The following is a 20482-nucleotide window of genomic DNA, read 5'->3' on the forward strand; positions in this document are numbered from 1 at the left end:
CCCACAGTTGACTTTTCCCAAACTGTTTGATTCCCGATTCCAGTGATCAATTGAAGCACCTCTGGCTCAAAAAAAGAGCTGATTTTTTGTATGTAGACCCTTGTGGACATATGGAGGGCCATGGAAAAGAGTTTCACCCAAAGAATCAGAAATGAACTGATTTTATACCAAACCCTAGTTTTAGGGCAAAATGATCAAGAACTGATTGCATTGATTGCCAATGTATCTTTCTGAGATAATTGTGAATCTTCCTAGGCCAAGATGCCTCTCTAATCATGGATGGATGAGGTCCTCTACTTCCAACCAAACATTGCCTGTTGCAGGTAGCCATGAAACCCTAATTTCTAATTAAGTCCAGATGAACACTCTGATAGCTCTGGATCCTTCATTGATGAACTGAAGACCATAACAAGATACCTGGAGCCTGTAACACCCCAAAATTTGCCCTCCTTATTCACGCATTCATTTTTAGGTCATTTAACATTAGATACATTGCATTTCATCATGTCAATCGGAATTAGCTCCAAGAAGCTTGAACATCATCCAAGACACTTCATGGGTTCTATTTAGATGATCAGTCAACACAAGGGAAAGACTTGAGTTATTTCCAACAAGGGTCTATTCGTCAGTCAAAACGTTCATCTTGAAGGAGCAAAGGTTTGTTCATGAGCTGTCATGTTCGCTAGGCGAAGCCCACGTGTTAGGCAACAAAAAAATTAAAAAAAATAAAACGAAAAAAGAAAGAAAATAAAAACGAAAAAAAAAATTAAATAAATAAATAAATAAATAAAATAAATAAAAGAAAAAATCTCAGACTTGGATCTCTCTCATTTGAGCCCACAAAGCTATGAAAATCAGGTTATAAAAGAGGGAGAACAGACAGAAAAAGGAAGAGAAGCAAAACATTCTGAGGTTTCCTTGGAACAAAACCCTGGACAAAACCTGGAGAGAAACCTAGACAGAGAGAGTGAGAATTAATCTGCAGCAACCTCCAAGCAACTCTGAAAGGTTCATTCTGACTCACACACTTTCAGCTCAAGCAAACCCTAACATTGGTTTGCAAATCCAGCCGTGCCATTTGATTTCAACCGATCTCTCCAATCAGGTTTGCCCTATATCCATCATCTTTATGCCTTTAATTTGAATGCTCTAAATGTATGAGGTATTATGGGTGAATTTGATACCCTTTTGATGCATGTGTTTGATAAGAGGTTTAGGCCTCCTACCCTTGGTTGCTTTTTGTGAGCTTTTTGTGAATTGAAAGGGCATGATTCATGTGGTTACATTTTGATTTGGGGGCAACTCTTGGTTACCCTATCTTGTTTCTCTAACCTGTTTGTTGAGCTTTTGTTTTGTGAGGGCTCACATGACTTTTGCAAGAATAACTTGCGTGGTTTCCCACCTTATTTGTGGGATACCCCCTGGAGGTTCATTCCGATTACCTGTACTGACCCACTTTCTTTGATGATGTTAGCTTGGAAGGATCTCAGGGTTTCCTTGTTCCATTAATTACTGTTACTTCGGATCTTTATCCGTGTGATACTTTTACATTTTCCCGTATTTTTACCGCTTTCTTAACTGGAAGACCTCGATAGGAGGCAATGTTTTGTGAGTTTACTTTATGCAGGTTCCTTCGTCTAGGATTTCCCTTTTGCCTGAGCGTTCCTAAAACGCAAAAAAACTCATTGATTTTTCTTCTCCTAAGAACACGTTAAATCCTTCTACTACAGGCCAGTAAGTCTCCAAAGGTCGAGCATCCGGTAGATTGCGTAGTAACGTCGTTCGTCCAAAACCCAATCCATAACCCCGTAGTTAGCCGAACTACGACTTGCTCTGATTCTCATTCCAGATGAGATACGTAGGCATAAGACGCGATGTCTTAGCGAGCACAATTACCCTTAACCCCTAGGTAGCCGAGCTACGAAGACTCTGATTCTCATATTTAGATGAGATATGTAACACCCCGATAAAATAAGATAATTATTTAAATTGAGTTAATAATATATTTATTAATTTAATTAAATAATTTGAATTATTATTATTATTGGAATAATAATTATTGGAATATTATTGGGATTATTATTATTGGATTATTTTATTATTTTATTGGAATAAAAGTTGGAATTTAGAAAAGGTCCCATTTAGTAAAAAGGTTTATTTTTCACGTGAAAAGGAAAAAGGGACAGAAAGTGGAAAAGGGCAAAGAGAACCAGAGAACAAGGGTTGAAGGAAGGAAAAGCTTGAAGCTCAGAGATTTGCCGGATTAACTCAGGTAAGGGGGTTTATCGTCGATTAATGGGTATTATGGGATAATATGTCATGGGTAGTGATAAACCATTGATTTACCTCTGATTGGAATAATTATGCTGAAAATTGTGAACTTTTGGGATGAACGAATCTGGGTTAAAATTGAAGGAAATTCGTAGGAATTAGATGCAATAGTGTTAGAAATTGTGAGATCGAATAGGTTATGATTCGTGTTAGACGATATGACCGATTATTGTGAAAAATTGGACTGTGGAAGGTTGAATTGGATAGACCTCGTAGCAGAGAAAGCCATTGCAGATCTGGAAATTCTGGTTTCTGGTCATACGCGTATGGCACTAGGCAATACGCGTATGATATGGTCTGGTACGCGTATGGAACTAGGCAATACGCGTATGGATGAGGAAGATGATGTTTTGAACGTAGTTTGGTCTCTGTTGGTACGCGTATGGGGAAGTGGTACGCGTAGCATACGCGTATGAGATGGTGTTACGCGTATGAGATGGTGTTACGCGTATGGGATTTGGCCAGGATATGGGCCATACGCGTATGGGGTTAGGCAATACGCGTATGGGCAGGATTGTGATTTTCCTGAGCTGTTGTTGTGCAGTTTTTAACTGTTCAGCTGAGTAACGTAATTCAGATGATGTATGATATATTAGGGATCATTTCCCGTTGTTTTGAGTAGTATAGGTATTAGTAGAGTGTGCTAATACTGTGGTTGTTATTTGGCATGATATGATATGCTTATGTGATAAAATACTGATGATGTGTGATGGTATGCATGATGCTGTGAATGTATCAGTTATGTGTGCATTTGTGAATAGACTGTTTTATGGCTTAGCGTGTGAGCATATGTCTATTCTTGAATTGTTGTTGATGATGTAGCATTGCTAGGTGATTAGTATGCATATTGTGGCCTTTATGGTGGTAGCTAATTCCCATGGTGAGGAATTAGTGATGTTAGTCATTTTGGACTGTTGTTGAGGTTGCATGCTAGGTGATTTAGCGTGCATAGCATGGCCCTTGGGGTGGTAGCTAATTCCCATGGTGAGGAATTAGTGATGTGAGTCACTAGGTCTCAAATGAGTGGGACTAGTGAGCTTGGTAGCCGTACCTGGATTTGGTCGGTGAGGTTGAACTATATGTTCACGAGTAGTCGGTACCGCATGCATGGAGTCTCATTGCATAATGTATGTATGTATGGCGTATAATATGAATGGATGTATTCCAATATTATACGTGGTTTTATGGTGGTGTTGAGTTGAGTATAATGATAATGATGGTTATGAGTTGATATTGCCGTTGCTGAATATGTGTGATCTGATTAGGGTGATGATATGTGTTAAATTACTTCGTATTACATGATATTTTATAATGCTTATTATATCGATTGAGGAACTCACCCTTACAACTATTTTTCAGGTAACGAGCAGTGATTGAGTAGAAGCTAGTGCTTGGAGTCTAGCGTAGTCTCCTTAGTGGGTCGTGCTCTGATAGATGTAACATCGGAACGGGATGTTTTGCCTTATTGAATAATTTTACATGCAACATGTTACATGATTTACATGATTGATGGGATTTCTATCCGCTGCGTTTTATGCAAAAAAAATGCTTATGTTTTGAATTAATAAAAGAGCATGACAGTTATATTGTTGAATGGTGTGAAATATTGTGTGACACCCTTAATTGCATATTTACTCTGATTGAGATATCGTTATTTTAATTAAATATTTGGGGTATTTTAGAAGGGTGTTACATTAGTGGTATCAGAGCATAGTCGGTCGAGTCGAGTCGTAATTATTCTGTTTTCCCTGTACGGGATAGGTGTTGTGTAACCCTATCAGTACTTATTGTTTTAGCTTGTTGGGTTTTCAGAATAGAGATGGCTGGAAGAGGTAGAGATGATGCTGCGATTGCTGAGGCTCTGGGTATGCTAGCTGGAGTACTTGGAGGAAATCCGAATGTTGTGGGAATGGGAGCTGCTCGTCAACTGAGTGAGTTCCAGAAGAACAACCCTCCAATGTTCAAGGGAGCATACGATCCAGATGGCGCTCAAAAGTGGTTGAAGGAGATCGAGAGGATCTTCCGGGTGACTGAGTGTGCCGATAACCAGAAGGTCAGGTTCGGTACGCATATGTTGTCAGAAGAAGCAGATGATTGGTGGGTTGCTACCCGCACTGAGTTCGAATCTGCTGGGAATGCTGAGATCACTTGGGCTGTGTTCAGAGAGAGATTCCTGAGGAAGTACTTTCCAGAAGATGTCAGAGGAAAGAAAGAGATAGAGTTCTTAGAATTGAAGCAGGGTAACAAGTCTGTTACTGAGTATGCTGCTAAGTTCACAGAGCTGTCGAAGTACTACACTCCCTATGATGAGGCTACTGGGGAATTCTCAAAATGTGTGAAGTTTGAGAACGGGTTACGTCCCGAGATCAAGCAGGCTATTGGGTATCAGCGGATTAGAGTGTTTTCTGATTTGGTTGACTGTTGCAGGATTTTTGAACAGGATACCAAGGCCAGAGCAGAGAGCTATCAGCAGAGGGTTGATAGGAAAGGCAAGAATCAGAATGATCGTGGGAAACCGTATGCAGCTGGCAAAGGTTTCCAGAGACAGAGTGGGATGAAGAGGCCTAGTGGGGGAGACTCTAGTGCCCCTGCTAAGTGTTACAGATGTGGTCAGGCTGGACATCGTTTCCATGAGTGTACCAGTGCTGAGAAGAAGTGTTTCAAGTGTGGCAAAGGTGGTCACTTGGCTGTAGAGTGCCGGTTGAAGACTATGACTTGTTTCAACTGTGGAGAGGTGGGTCATATCAGTCCACAGTGTCCTAAGCCAAAGAAGGAGAACCAGTCGGGAGGCAAGGTCTTTGCTTTATCGGGTTCTGAGACTTTTGCAGACGATCGTTTGATCCGAGGTACGTGTTATATTAATGGCTTTCCTCTTGTAGCTATTATTGACACCGGTGCTACTCATTCCTTTATATCCTTGGACTGTGCTGTGAAACTTAAGTTAGAGATATCTGAGATGCATGGAAGTATGGTGATTGATACTCCTGCGAAGGGTTCAGTGACTACTACTTCAGTTTGTTTAAATTGTCCTTTGAGTATTTTTGGTAGAGACTTTGGGATGGACCTAGTGTGTCTCCCACTAGTGCAGATTGATGTTATTCTGGGTATGAACTGGTTGGTGTTTAACCGAGTTTATATCAACTGTTTTGATAGGACTGTGATCTTTCCTGAGATTGAGGAAGGAGAGAGTTTGTTTCTATCAGCGAGGCAGGTGAATGAGGAAGTAGCAGGTGGGGCAGAGTTGTTTATGCTGTTAGCGACTTTGGAGGCTAAAGATAAACTGGTGATTGGCGATCTAGCCGTGGTGTGTGATTTTCCTGATGTGTTTCCTGAGGAAGTGAATGAATTGCCGCCAGAGCGTGAAGTTGAATTCTCGATTGATTTGGTACCTGGTACTAGACCGATATCGATGGCTCCGTACCGTATGTCTGCTGTTGAGTTAGTTGAATTGAAGAGTCAGCTGGAAGATCTGTTGGATAAGAAATTTATTCGTCCGAGTGTGTCACCGTGGGGTGCACCAGTGTTATTGGTTAAGAAGAAAGAAGGTACTATGAGGTTGTGTGTGGACTACAGGCAACTGAATAAAGTGACGATCAAGAATCGGTATCCTTTGCCGAGGATTGATGATTTGATGGATCAGTTGGTTGGTGCGAGTGTGTTCAGCAAGATAGATTTGAGATCGGGATATCATCAGATACGTGTGAAAACTGAGGATATTCAGAAGACTGCTTTCAGAACAAGGTATGGACATTATGAGTATTCTGTAATGCCTTTTGGTGTGACTAATGCGCCTGGAGTATTCATGGAGTATATGAATAGGATTTTCCATCCGTACCTAGACAAGTTTGTCGTGGTGTTTATTGATGACATTTTGGTGTATTCGAAATCTGAAGAAGAGCATGCTGAGCATTTGAGAGTGGTTTTAGGAGTTCTACGAGAAAAGAAGTTATTTGCTAAACTATCCAAGTGTGAATTTTGGTTAGAGGAGGTTAGTTTTCTTGGTCATGTGATTTCAAGAGGTGGTGTTGCTGTTGATCCTTCTAAGATAGAAGCGGTATCTAAGTGGGAAGCTCCGAAGTCTGTTGCTGAGATTCAAAGTTTCCTTGGTTTGGCTGGTTATTATAGGAAATTTATTGAGGGATTTTCTAAGTTGGCGTTACCGTTGACGATGTTGACTAGAAAGGGGCAAGCTTTTGTTTGGGACTCAAATTGTGAAGAAGGTTTCCAAGAGTTAAAGAGAAGGTTAACTACTGCTCCTATTCTGATATTACCGAGTTCGTCGGAATCATTTGAGGTTTACTGTGATGCTTCATTGTTGGGTTTGGGTGGTGTGTTGATGCAGAATAAGCAGGTTATAGCTTATGCTTCGAGACAACTGAGGATTCATGAAAGGAACTATCCGACACACGATTTAGAGTTGGCAGCTGTGGTATTTGTTCTGAAGTTATGGAGGCATTACTTGTATGGGGCAAGATTTGAGGTTTTCAGTGACCATAAAAGTTTAAAGTATTTGTTTGATCAGAAAGAGCTGAATATGAGACAGAGGAGATGGTTAGAGTTTCTGAAGGATTATGACTTTGGGTTGAATTACCATCCGGGTAAAGCAAACGTAGTGGCTGATGCATTGAGTCGGAAATCATTGCATATGTCTATGTTAATGGTTAGAGAATTGGATTTGATTGAGAAGTTTAGAGACTTGAGTTTGGTGTGTGAGAGTACTCACAATAGTGTTAAATTGGGAATGTTGAAGTTAACGAGTGGTATTCTGGATGAGATTAGAGAGGGTCAGAAATCCGATGTGCTTTTGGTTGATAAGTTGACTTTAGTGAATCAAGGTCAAGGTGGTGAATTCAGAGTTGATGAGAATGGTATTTTGAAATTTGGGAATCGGGTGTGTATTCCGGATGTTACCGAACTTAAGAAGAGTATTCTTGAGGAAGGACATCGTAGTGGCCTGAGTATTCATCCTGGAGCTACGAAGATGTATCATGATTTGAAGAAGTTATTTTGGTGGCCGGGAATGAAAAGAGAAATTGCGAGTTTTGTTTATTCCTGTTTGACTTGTCAGAAGTCAAAGATTGAGCATCAGAAGCCGTCTGGGCTAATGCAACCGTTGACTATTCCAGAGTGGAAGTGGGATAGTATCAGTATGGATTTTGTGTCTGGTTTGCCGAGGACAATTAAGAATTTTGAAGCCATTTGGGTGATTGTTGACAGATTGACGAAATCGGCTCATTTCATTCCAATCAGAATGGATTATCCGTTAGAGAGATTAGCCGAGTTGTATATTGAGAAGATTGTAAGTTTGCATGGTATTCCGTCGAGTATTGTTTCGGACAGAGACCCGAGATTTTCATCGAAGTTCTGGGAAGGTTTGTAGAAGGCTTTGGGAACTAAGCTGAGATTGAGTTCTGCATATCATCCGCAGACTGATGGTCAGACTGAGAGGACGATTCAGTCATTAGAGGATCTTTTGAGAGCTTGTGTTTTGGAAAAGGGAGGTGCTTGGGATTGTTATTTACCTTTGATTGAGTTTACCTACAACAATAGTTTTCATTCGAGCATTGGTATGGCACCGTTTGAAGCTTTGTATGGTAGGAGGTGTCGGACACCGTTATGTTGGTATGAGTCCGGTGAGAGTGCTGTGGTTGGACCGGAGATTGTTCAACAGACTACGGAAAAGATTAAGATGATTCAGGAGAAGATGAGAATTGCTCAGAGTCGTCAGAAGAGTTATCATGACAAGAGGAGGAAGTCACTTGAGTTCCAAGAGGGAGATCATGTGTTTCTTCGTGTTACTCCGATAACTGGAGTTGGTCGAGCGTTGAAGTCGAGGAAGTTGACACCTCGATTTATTGGTCCTTATCAGATTTTGGAGAGGATAGGGGAGGTAGCCTATCGTATCGCTTTACCGCCGTCACTTGCGAATTTGCATGAGGTTTTTCATGTGTCTCAGTTGAGGAGGTACATTCATGATCCGTCGCATGTAGTCCAAATAGATGATGTACAGGTGAGAGATAACCTGACTGTTGAATCGTCACCTATGAGGATCGAGGATCGAGAGTTGAAGCAGTTGCGGGTTAAAGAGATTGCTTTGGTAAAGGTAGCTTGGGGAGGACCAGCAGGTGGCAATGTAACTTGGGAACTTGAGAGTCAGATGAAGGAGTCTTATCCTGAGTTATTCACTTGAGGTATGTTTTCGAGGACGAAAACTCTTTTAGTGGGGGAGAGTTGTAACACCCCGATAAAATAAGATAATTATTTAAATTGAGTTAATAATATATTTATTAATTTAATTAAATAATTTGAATTATTATTATTATTGGAATAATAATTATTGGAATATTATTGGGATTATTATTATTGGATTATTTTATTATTTTATTGGAATAAAAGTTGGAATTTAGAAAAGGTCCCATTTAGTAAAAAGATTTATTTTTCACGTGAAAAGGATAAAGGGACAGAAAGTGGAAAAGGGCAAAGAGAACCAAAGAACAAGGGTTGAAGGAAGGAAAAGCTTGAAGCTCAGAGATTTGCCGGATTAACTAAGGTAAGGGGGTTTATCGTCGATTAATGGGTATTATGGGATAATATGTCATGGGTAGTGATAAACCATTGATTTACCTCTGATTGGAATAATTATGCTGAAAATTGTGAACTTTTGGGATGAACGAATCTGGGTTAAAATTGAAGGAAATTCGTAGGAATTAGATGCAATAGTGTTAGAAATTGTGAGATCGAATAGGTTATGATTCGTGTTAGACGATATGAACGATTATTGTGAAAAATTGGACTGTGGAAGGTTGAATTGGATAGACCTCGTAGCAGAGAAAGCCATTGCAGATCTGGAAATTCTGGTTTCTGGTCATACGCGTATGGCACTAGGCAATACGCGTATGATATGGTCTGGTACGCGTATGGAACTAGGCAATACGCGTATGGATGAGGAAGATGATGTTTTGAACGTAGTTTGGTCTCTGTTGGTACGCGTATGGGGAAGTGGTACGCGTAGCATACGCGTATGAGATGGTGTTACGCGTATGGGATTTGGCCAGGAGATGGGCCATACGCGTATGGGGTTAGGCAATACGCGTATGGGCAGGATTGTGATTTTCCTGAGCTGTTGTTGTGCAGTTTTTAACTGTTCAGCTGAGTAACGTAATTCAGATGATGTATGATATATTAGGGATCATTTCCCGTTGTTTTGAGTAGTATAGGTATTAGTAGAGTGTGCTAATACTGTGGTTGTTATTTGGCATGATATGATATGCTTATGTGATAAAATACTGATGATGTGTGATGGTATGCATGATGCTGTGAATGTATCAGTTATGTGTGCATTTGTGAATAGACTGTTTTATGGCTTAGCGTGTGAGCATATGTCTATTCTTGAATTGTTGTTGATGATGTAGCATTGCTAGGTGATTAGTATGCATATTGTGGCCTTTATGGTGGTAGCTAATTCCCATGGTGAGGAATTAGTGATGTTAGTCATTTTGGACTGTTGTTGAGGTTGCATGCTAGGTGATTTAGCGTGCATAGCATGGCCCTTGGGGTGGTAGCTAATTCCCATGGTGAGGAATTAGTGATGTGAGTCACTAGGTCTCAAATGAGTGGGACTAGTGAGCTTGGTAGCCGTACCTGGATTTGGTCGGTGAGGTTGAACTATATGTTCACGAGTAGTCGGTACCGCATGCATGGAGTCTCATTGCATAATGTATGTATGTATGGCGTATAATATGAATGGATGTATTCCAATATTATACGTGGTTTTATGGTGGTGTTGAGTTGAGTATAATGATAATGATGGTTATGAGTTGATATTGCCGTTGCTGAATATGTGTGATCTGATTAGGGTGATGATATGTGTTAAATTACTTCGTATTACATGATATTTTATAATGCTTACTATATCGATTGAGGAACTCACCCTTACAACTATTTTTCAGGTAACGAGCAGTGATTGAGTAGAAGCTAGTGTTTGGAGTCTAGCGTAGTCTCCTTAGTGGGTCGTGCTCTGATAGATGTAACATCGGGACGGGATGTTTTGCCTTATTGAATAATTTTACATGCAACATGTTACATGATTTACATGATTGATGAGATTTCTATCCGCTGCGTTTTATGCAAAAAAAATGCTTATGTTTTGAATTAATAAAAGAGCATGACAGTTATATTGTTGAATGGTGTGAAATATTGTGTGACACCCTTAATTGCATATTTACTCTGATTGAGATATCGTTATTTTAATTAAATATTTGGGGTATTTTAGAAGGGTGTTACAAGATACGTATGCAGTGGATGGGACATCCGTGCGAGTCATTTTCTTTTGACCCCTTTTTTTTTAGTAAATAACACATTAGATAAACCCACACCCTTTAGACAAGAACTAAAAAAGTGGATCCCGTAGAGTACTACGGATGCGTAGGAGTGCTAATACCTTCCCTTCGCATAATCGACTCCCGAACCCAAAATTTGGTTGCGAGACCCTGTCTTGTCCTTTCCTTTTTCCAGGTTTACTTCGAGCGTTTCCTTTCCCTCCTTTGGGATAAATAACGAATGGTGGCGACTCTCCTGTCTTTCTTCGCCGGTTGTTTTTTTTCGAATTCCATTTTTCAGGTTGCGACAGAGCCCCCTGAGACCCTTGAGACTTGTATACTTACAGAATGAAGTCCAAGTCACGAATGCAGTATGCAATGAGTATGACCTAGTATGATGCCAATGAAATGTAAAATAAAATGCCATGCTTCCAAGGAAAATGAAGGGTAAATTTTGGGGTATTTCAGTTGCCCCTATTCAATCAACTAGAGACCCGAAAGAAAGATAGCAACGACTTTCGCACTTTCGAGGTATCAAGGGATTGAATACGATAAAAGCCCGAAAATTTACACTGAAGTGCAAAAATGAAGTAACAATGCCTGTCAGAATCAGCAAAGAGGTGGTCTTGAAAAAGAATCTGTCTGGTACGGTGAGAGTCCGTCTGAATACCGAAAAAAGAATGTTAGCTTGAATACCAAAATAAATGGTAACACAGAAATAACCATGGCCTGAATGCCACTCATCAATCTGAATACTAGAAATGACTTCGACCTGAGCATCGAAAGATACAATATTATCAAACATCGGTCTGAACACCAGGAAACTGGCCTGAATGCCACTTCGGATTGAATACCGGAAACTGGCCTAAATGCCACAAGCTGCACCGACCTGAACGTCAGAAACTTCTTCGATCTGAACACCGGGAAACTGGCCTGAGCGCCACTTTGGTCTGAATACCGGAAACTGACCTGAGAGCCACTTCGGTCTGAATACCGGAAAACTGGCCTGAGTCCCACAAGTTGCATCGACCTGAACGTCGGAAACTTCTTCGATCTGAACATCGGAAAACTGGCCTGAATGCCACTTCGGTCTGAATACCGGAAACTTGTATGCCTGTCAGCATCAGCAGAAATAGGGAAAATGATAATTAAGGCGGCGCGTGGGCCAACGACCCCTGTTGGGAATGATAAAGGATAAGTTATGAACAAACTTTCAGTCTGAGCACTGGAAACGAAGTTCTGGCTTATCACTTGGGATACCGAGAATGTATTATGCTTTACATGCGTATGTTTGAATTTTTCAATGGCGTAATGCTACATGAAAATGGAAATGCTACACGATTTGGGAGGATGCATTGCAATATGATTCTACATGCAGGGATGCGAAATGCTTGATTAGAGAGAATGCCAAGCCGATGCAAGGAATTCTGCTGGGGAAATGATCACAATCTTCTGGACCCTGGCGATGCTGTTGGAGATACACAGCACAATGAACTCTGTGGGGAAATGACCCGCCACACGATGTTCTGGCAATAACAAAATGCCGAGACTCTGACTGGGGAGAGAATGGCACTGAAAGCTTGCTGCTGAGGAAAGCGACAGTGGTTCTAGCAACCATAATCTGTGAGAGAGATGACTCAGCAGGGGAAGCAAACACCAATACGGTACCGAGATTCTGCTTCAAGGAAAGAGACCATAAATCTAGCGTCGAGATCATCGATCTGGCATCGAACTATAAGGAGCAGCTGCTCTTGCTGGGAAGATATAGTCGGGCACTATCAACTCCGTTGGGGATATATAGTCTGGCACTGTCGACTCTACTGGGGAGTGAATAATCCGAAACAAATGCTTGGGGAAGTACAGTAGTGAGAACCTGCTGGGGATTGAAGAATCCAACGCTTGAACCAACTTTGCAGGGATAAGATACCAAATACCAATTGTTGAAGAAAACACATCCGCGATCATCTGCTGGGAACCTTAAGGAAATTCCCCGAGTGTACCTATTCTGAATAGACGATCCAAAGTACTTAAAATTTACAGCAATTTTAAATGTTTATTAAGCACGTACCTGTAAAGCTCTTATGTTTCATGATGCAATGTTTATCAAAAATTCGGACGTCATTTTTGCAAACAAAACAGTAAAATGAAAATGAACATAGAGATATATTGAATAGCATGATTTTATTGATTGAATGGCCTCTGAATAGGCATTTACACCAGGAAGCAATCCCTGGAAAGAGGTAATTGCACAAAAGATAAAAACAGAAATTAATCTAATGGCAATGTGAAATGGATTTCTATCGGGTTCCAATTCCGCTATGACTTGCTCGTCTTCAAGATCCTCCAAATGATCAGCTTTCTGAAAAAAGGTGATTGGATTGTTTCCTATCCTTCGAAAGTTTCCAGTTATCGACACGAGATGAGATTCAGAACTACTCAGAATGCAGTCATTCGCTTAATCCCTAACTTTTGCCTGGATCGCCCTTTCAGGTTTTCAATCCACCGGGATACCCATTTTTGCCTAAGTTTCCTTATTCAGGTTTTCAACTTACCGGGTGTACAATCTTTTCATTTTTAATCCCTAACTTTTGCCCGAACCTTTTTCATTTTCTTGGTTCGCCGGGATGCCCATTTTTTTGCCTGGACTATTCTTTTTATTGTCCAGCGGGTCTATTTTATGCGAAGTATTTTTTAACTGCGTATGAGTTCACAGGGGAAGTGAAGTCTTCACCATCCATAGTTGCAAGCATTAAGGCTCCACCATCAAAAATCTTGGTGACAATATATGGTTCATCATATTTAGGAGTCCACTTGCCCATGTGATCTGTCTGAGGAGGAAGGATCCTTTTCAACACCAAATCTCCGACTTGGAAGCATCGAGGACGCACTTTCTGATCAAAGGCTCTCTTCATCCGACTTTGATATAATTGCCCATGACAAATGGCTGCCATTCGCTTCTCTTCGATAAGACTCAACTCATTGAACCTTGTCCGAATCCATTCAGCTTCATCTAACTTGACATCCAGGAGGACTTTTAGAGAAGGAATCTCCACTTCAACAGGTAGGACTCCTTCCATACCATACACAAGGGAGTAAGGGGTTGCCCCGGTCGATGTATGTACTGTAGTACGGTACCCATGCAAGGCGAAGGGTAGCATCTCATGCCAATCTCTGTACGTAACGACCATCTTCTGCACAATCTTCTTTATGTTCTTATTTGCTGCCCCGATCGATTTATATTCTCTGTACACCGTTCATCTTAGGACGATAAGGGGAAGAATTGTGATGCTGAATGTTGAAGTTCTTGCACAACTCCTTCATCATTTTGTTATTGAGATTAGAACCATTATCAATAATGATTCTTTCGGGAATCCCATAACGACAAATAATTTCTTTCTTAATGAATCGGGCAACCACATGTCTGGTGACCTTCGCAAATGATGCTGCTTCAACCCGTTTGGTGAAATAGTCGATGGCAACAAGGATGAAACGATGCCCATTAGAAGCAGTCAGCTCAATCTTTCAAATCATATCAATGCCCCACATAGAAAACGGCCACGACGAAGACATCACATTCAGAGGATTTGGCGGCACATGCACCTTATCAACATAAATATGGCATTTATGACACTTCCGAGCATATTTGAAACAATCAGATTCCATGGTCATCCAGTAATAACCCGCTCTCAAAAATTTCTTAGCCATTGCATGTCCGTCGACATGAGCACCGAATGAGCCTTCATGAACTTCCTACATTAACATGTCCGCTTCGTGTCTATCCACACATCTGAGTAAAACCATGTCGAAGTTCCTCTTATACAGCACATCGTCTTTGTTCAGGAAGAAACTGCCTGCCAATCTTCTCAAAGTCTTTCTGTCATTGTTGGATGCCCCTGCAGGGTACTCTTGATTCTTCAGAAAGCACTTGATGTCGTGATACCAGGGCTTGTCATCAATTACCAGTTCAGCAGCAAACACATATGCGGCCCTATGAAGGCGCATAACATCGATCCTGGGAACATGGTTCTATCGAACCACCCTGACCATGGAGGATAGAGTAGCAAGAGCATCTGCCATCTGGTTCTTATCACGAGGTATATGATACAGCTTTACTGTCGTGAAGAAAGTCAACAGTCTTCTCGTGTAATCTCTGTAGGGGACCAGATTAGGCTGGAGAGTGTTCCAATCACCATTCACTTGATTGATCACTAAAGCTTAATCTCCGAAGATGTCCAAAGTCTTGATTCTCAAATCAATGGCTTGCTCAATACCCAAGATACATGCCTCATACTCAACTTCATTATTGGTGCACTCGAAAGTCAGACGAGCGGTGAAAGGCATGTGGGCACCTTTCGGAGTGGTAATGACAGCACCAATTCCACTTCCTTTGGCATTGACGGCCCCATCAAACATTAAAGTCCATTTTTCATCTGGATCAGGTCCCTCCTCAAGAATTGGCTCTTCACAGTCTTTCATCCTGAGGAACATGATGTCTTCATCTGGAAAATCAAACTTCATCGGCTCAAAATCAAACTTCTGGGATGTATACTGGATGTCGTACTCTGTCAGTACCATTTGCCAACGAGCAACCCTTTTGGTGAGAGCTGGCTTCTCAAATATATACTTAACTGGATCCATTTTGGAGATCATTAAGGTTGTGTGAGTCAGCATGTATTGACTCAATCGCTTAGCAACCCATGCAAGTGCACAACATGTCTTTTCAAGCATTGAGTATCTCGACTCGCAATCTGTGAATTTTTTACTCAGGTAGTAGATGGCATGCTCTTTCCTACCTGTCACGTCGTGTTGACCGAGAACACAACCCATGGAATTATCAAGTACTGTCAAATACATAATCAGCGGTCTCCCCGGGACTGGAGGCATAAGGATTGGAGGATTCTGCAAATACTCTTTTATTTTTTCAAAATCCCTTTGGCAATCATCAGGAAAGAGAGGATCAACATCTGCATTCTCAACAACCCCTTCAACAACCCCTTCAATAGACCTTTGGGCAAATAGGTCTTCGGTTTGAAGGATACCATCGTCGAGCAAGGCCTGGATACCCTGTTGCAGCTTCACACAACCCCTACTTTGTGCAACACAACCCAAATAACCGCTCCTACAACTGGGGAAAACATCTTTCTTTAGCAAGTATTCTTTGATTTCCAACAATGGAGTCTTAAATTTCAACACCTTCTTGACTAATTTGACTTCTCCTTCAACCATGTTAACATTTGCTCTACCATGCTGCGGCATAGGATTGTTGACAACATTAGGAGCCAGCGCAAAGTTAATGGCCTTCGAGTCAATAAGGTCCTGAACTACGGGCTTAAAAGCTTTGCAATTCTCAATAGTGTGGCCACGTGCCCCAGAGTGGAAATTAAACCTAGCATTGGCGTCATAACCCACTGGAAGCCTGCCAACGGGAGGAGCCAAAGTGCGTAACTGCACAAGTTGCAACTGTTGAAGGTTGGGAAGCAATTGGGCGTACGACATCGGAAGAGTGTCGAAACGCCTATCCATCATCCTCTGTCTCTGTTGATAAGCAGGTCTGTTACCCTGTTGTTGTTGGTATTGATTTTGTTGATGTTGAGGTTGTTGTTGTTGCACTGGTGCTACAGTTGGAATGGTCACAGCTGCAACATAAGGTTGCTGGTGGTGAATCTGAAAACTGCTCCTTCGGTTACCTCTGCTCTGATAAGAAGACACAACATTTGCATCCCCTTCTCTCCTCTTTTGTCCTCCTAAGAACGGCTTCTTTAACCCCGAAGATGATCCAACCCCGCTTTGGATCTTACACGTCTTCAAGTAGTTCTCCACCCTCTCCCCGATAGAGACCACATCAGCAAAATTGGAGGCGTTGCAACCCACCAGACGCTCCAAATAAGACCCAGGCAGTGTATTCATAAACATGTTGGCCATCTCTTTCTCCAACATCGTAGGCTGAACACGGGAAGCCACCTCTCTCCAGCGTTGAGCATACTCTTTGAAGCACTCGTTACTCTTGAGAGACAGATTCTGGAGTTGAGTCCTGTCAGGTGCCATATCTGTATTGTACTGATATTGCTTCACAAAGGCCTCAGCCAAGTCTCTCCAGCAGCGAAGGATGCCCCAGCTAGGTTGTCCTGGAAGAAGTACATGAGCAACTTCTCATCATCAGAATACGCAACCATTTTGCGGAAGTAAGCTTGCATATGAGTCTTCGGGCAAGAGTTGCCATTGTACTTATCAAATATCGGAACTCTAAATTTTGGTGGAACTCTCACACTTGGAACCAGCCCCAAGTCAGCAACATCCACACCAAGAGCATTCTGCCCTTCCACAGCTTTCAACCTCTCTTCCAGTCTCCGAAACATAGGGTTCACACCATAGCCTATGCCAAAGTCCTCCTGAAACAGGGGGAACGGATCCTCCTGATCATCATGGATGGGTTGTTGATCAAGGTTGACATGTGGGATTGGGATAGGCCCCGGTCCATTGGATCCATTAGCCTCTCCAGCTGGAGGATCAGCCACGACCTCCGGTTGAGTAGTAGGGGGATTCTTCTGTACCAACAATCTAAGCTCCTGCTGTCCCTGAGCCACTCCTTGGACCACTTCCATGAACTGATTCATGTGAATCCTCATCTCAGCGAGCTCTGCTTGTAGACCTTCCATTGCTCTTTGTTGATTCCTGCGGGTACCGTACCGATGAATGCCTGAGTCAGCTATCCTGCTAGTGGAATACCAAACAAAATGAGAACACTGTGGCGGTACCTGTTATGTAAGACATGCTAATGAATATGAAAATGCAATGACATGTTTATCAATTCCAAAAGGTATTCTACCCCTTGATTCCAGTCTCTCATCAGATAAGCAGTGTAAGAAGATCGAGCCATGGATAAACTTCGGAGACCAAGATGCAATAAAGAAAAACCGTCATACAAATGATTCAAAGAGAAGGGCCTTAGCCAACAATACATCAAAAGAGGATATCCACAACAAGCCTGTGGATCATCACTACAAAGCAACAAAGAAACACGACAAGTAAAAAGAGGAATAAAAATTAGGAATCAGCTTCCTGTATACAACCCATAAGGACTGCTCCTAACTTCAGCCGACAGTGCCACCGTGTTAGGATGATATGGAGATTCTGTCAAACGCCGGATAAGCAAATTCCTCTTGTGAATAATCCCATCCAGTTCTTTGATGTGCTCTATGTAATAATCCCCATCATCTTCCCCGAATACCTCTTCAAGTCTAGATTTCTTCAAACCCGCCAGCACTTTGAGTTTTTCAATCTGTTCTTGAGCCTTGGCGAGTTGATCTATGATGTAACCATTGGTTGTACGGGCACACAGGAGCTCATTGTTCTTCTCCTTCAGCAGAATCTTCAACTTCTCCATCTGACCAATCAGTTGGGCCACCATCTCCTTCTCTTTTGCCTTCCGAGAAGCTAAAAATGCATCCCATTGTTCTTGCCACCCAGCTAACTTACCACGGGCGTCTGTTAACTGCTGCTTGACTCGCCTCAACTCAGAACTGGATGACCCCAAGGCTTTGTTAGTTTTCCTAAATAAGTTCACCTCCATAGCCAAATTCTTCTCTGCTTCCTCTTGCAATCTGACAGCTTCCCCCTTCTGATATTCTGCCTCATGGAATAGACGCCTACAGTCTTGCAATTTCACACGCAACTCTGAGTTTTCAGTTTGAAGTTCCCCCATGGCATTCTTCAATTTGTCATACTCCTCTCGGCTCACCATTGTTGACTGCTCAGGAGTAGGTGGATACAAAGGTTCTTCAATAGGAAAGAGCAGACTAAACTCTTCGACTCTTCTCCGCAGCCAATCTTCATATTGAGGATAAGTCCTGCAATCCCCTCTTCCAAGCACGGTCCTTCCTCTCTTGATTACCTTGAGCCAGGCCTCAGCTGCTGTAGCGGGGTATTCGTTACCATTAGAGATATTGACTAAATCCAAGGTAAACCATACAAGTCGAGTCGCCACCGCATTTCTATTTATCCAAAGGAATGGTTAGAAAGCGAACAAAAACCTAAAAGTTTTATCGAATCAAAAACTAGTAAAAGAGAGTCAGAGATCTGGGTAAGGGGGTTGGTTATGTAATGGGAAGGTGTTAGGCACCCAAAACATCCTAGGTACTCCTAGGGAGCCCTTTTCATACTTGTTGCAAGGTTGTTGTTTTGTGAAAGTTTATTTGTGCAAACATGATTGAAGAGATGAGAAGAGAATATACAAGTTATTTACATTTTTGTGTTTGGATGGATAAACCCATTGCCTACGTACCATCTTATAAAAAGATTAGGATCAAAACCTCATATTTCGGGGTAAAAATCTCAAAACAAGTTGGTGAATTGATTGGTCCAAAAGCCTTAAGGTCTTTTGTTATCTAAGGGAGAAAACTCAACCAAACCACAAATCCACCATGTGAGGATAGCTTCAACATGCTAGTGAGGGGTTAACCCTATAATAAACATGGAAGACTCATTGTCCATCACTAAGGATATAGGTGAGTATGACATCTACCACAAGGATAACTCAAACCTAATAGCTAAAGGTTATAAAAAAAATTGATTAAGGAAGTGGCCATTGGAACCACAAAAAGGCATTTGAATGGGTTATATTTACTAATTAGAAGTATATACAAAAATGGTCAAAGTTGACTTAAAGATTCAATTAAAAATAAGTATTATGAAAAGAAAGTTTGAAAATCAAAAGCATAAGGCTTAGGTTTCTAATGTTTGAAAACAATGGTTAAATGTTTGCACAAAAAGTTTTGGCTTGGGTTAGAGTGGAGAGAAAAAGAAGAAGGGCTAAAGTCCTAAGAAAAGCAAAAAGAGGAGGGATAAAGAAACAAAACCACAATGGAGTTCCTCTCTTGAGATCATATAGATGATCCAAGTAGCTCCCATCCTTTGGAATAAGCAATCACAATAATAGTAAGCTCAAGCAATCAAACAAGTCTCTTAAGAGATCCCCAATGTATCTTGTGTCTTTCACTTTGGATGAACATGGCAATGGCCCTCCAATTTGAGCTCTCATAGAATTCCCTAGCACAAAAGCACACACATCAAAAGTTTCATGAAGTAAACCAAGGATGGACAAGAGTGAGTTTAGAGATTTGGTCCATATTCATCATTAAGGTCCTTTTACTCCAATTTTGCACAGGAAATGTCCTAGAATCTAAGTCCATTTCTCCATTCTTTGCATAGGGTATGTCCTAGAATCTAAGTCCAGTTCTTTGCATTTGGTTCTCAACAATCAAAACAAAACACAAGCATAAAAATATATACACAATTATGTGCTCAAGTGAGCAAAAGACAAATGGCATTAACATAAACATGTGCTCAAGTGAGCAAAGAGAAAAGCAAATGGATAATATGTGCAAGAATAGTAAATTGCATAAAAGTAAAGAACAAAAAGTAAATGTTAATTGTTAATGGTTAGTGTTAGTAATTAGTGTGCCATAAGGCAAATTTAGCGCTATGTTAAGCAATCGTAATTGGACTTATGTAGAAGTCACAACTATCTGAGGCCGGTCAATAATAATGTAGGCAACAACACAAGTTAGAAGTCTTGATTAGTGAACCAAGTTCCAACAACTTGCCATGCCAAAAAGGAAAAGAGAATTGATCTTGTATTGGTTTAAGCCTTTTGCATGATTTAGAAAACAACCTATCCTTAATGCAAAGCCATTAACTTGATCAATTGATCAAGATGGATTAGATTTGAATCAAGGAAGATTAAGTCTCCCTAATCAATGCTAACTTATCAACCTTCAACTCATTGATCAAAAGAAAGAAGAAGAAGAAGAAGAAGAAGATGAGGGAAGGATAAT

Source organism: Lathyrus oleraceus, chromosome 6 (genome assembly GCF_024323335.1).
Source record: "Lathyrus oleraceus cultivar Zhongwan6 chromosome 6, CAAS_Psat_ZW6_1.0, whole genome shotgun sequence".
In the NCBI taxonomy this organism is placed as follows: domain Eukaryota; kingdom Viridiplantae; phylum Streptophyta; class Magnoliopsida; order Fabales; family Fabaceae; genus Lathyrus; species Lathyrus oleraceus.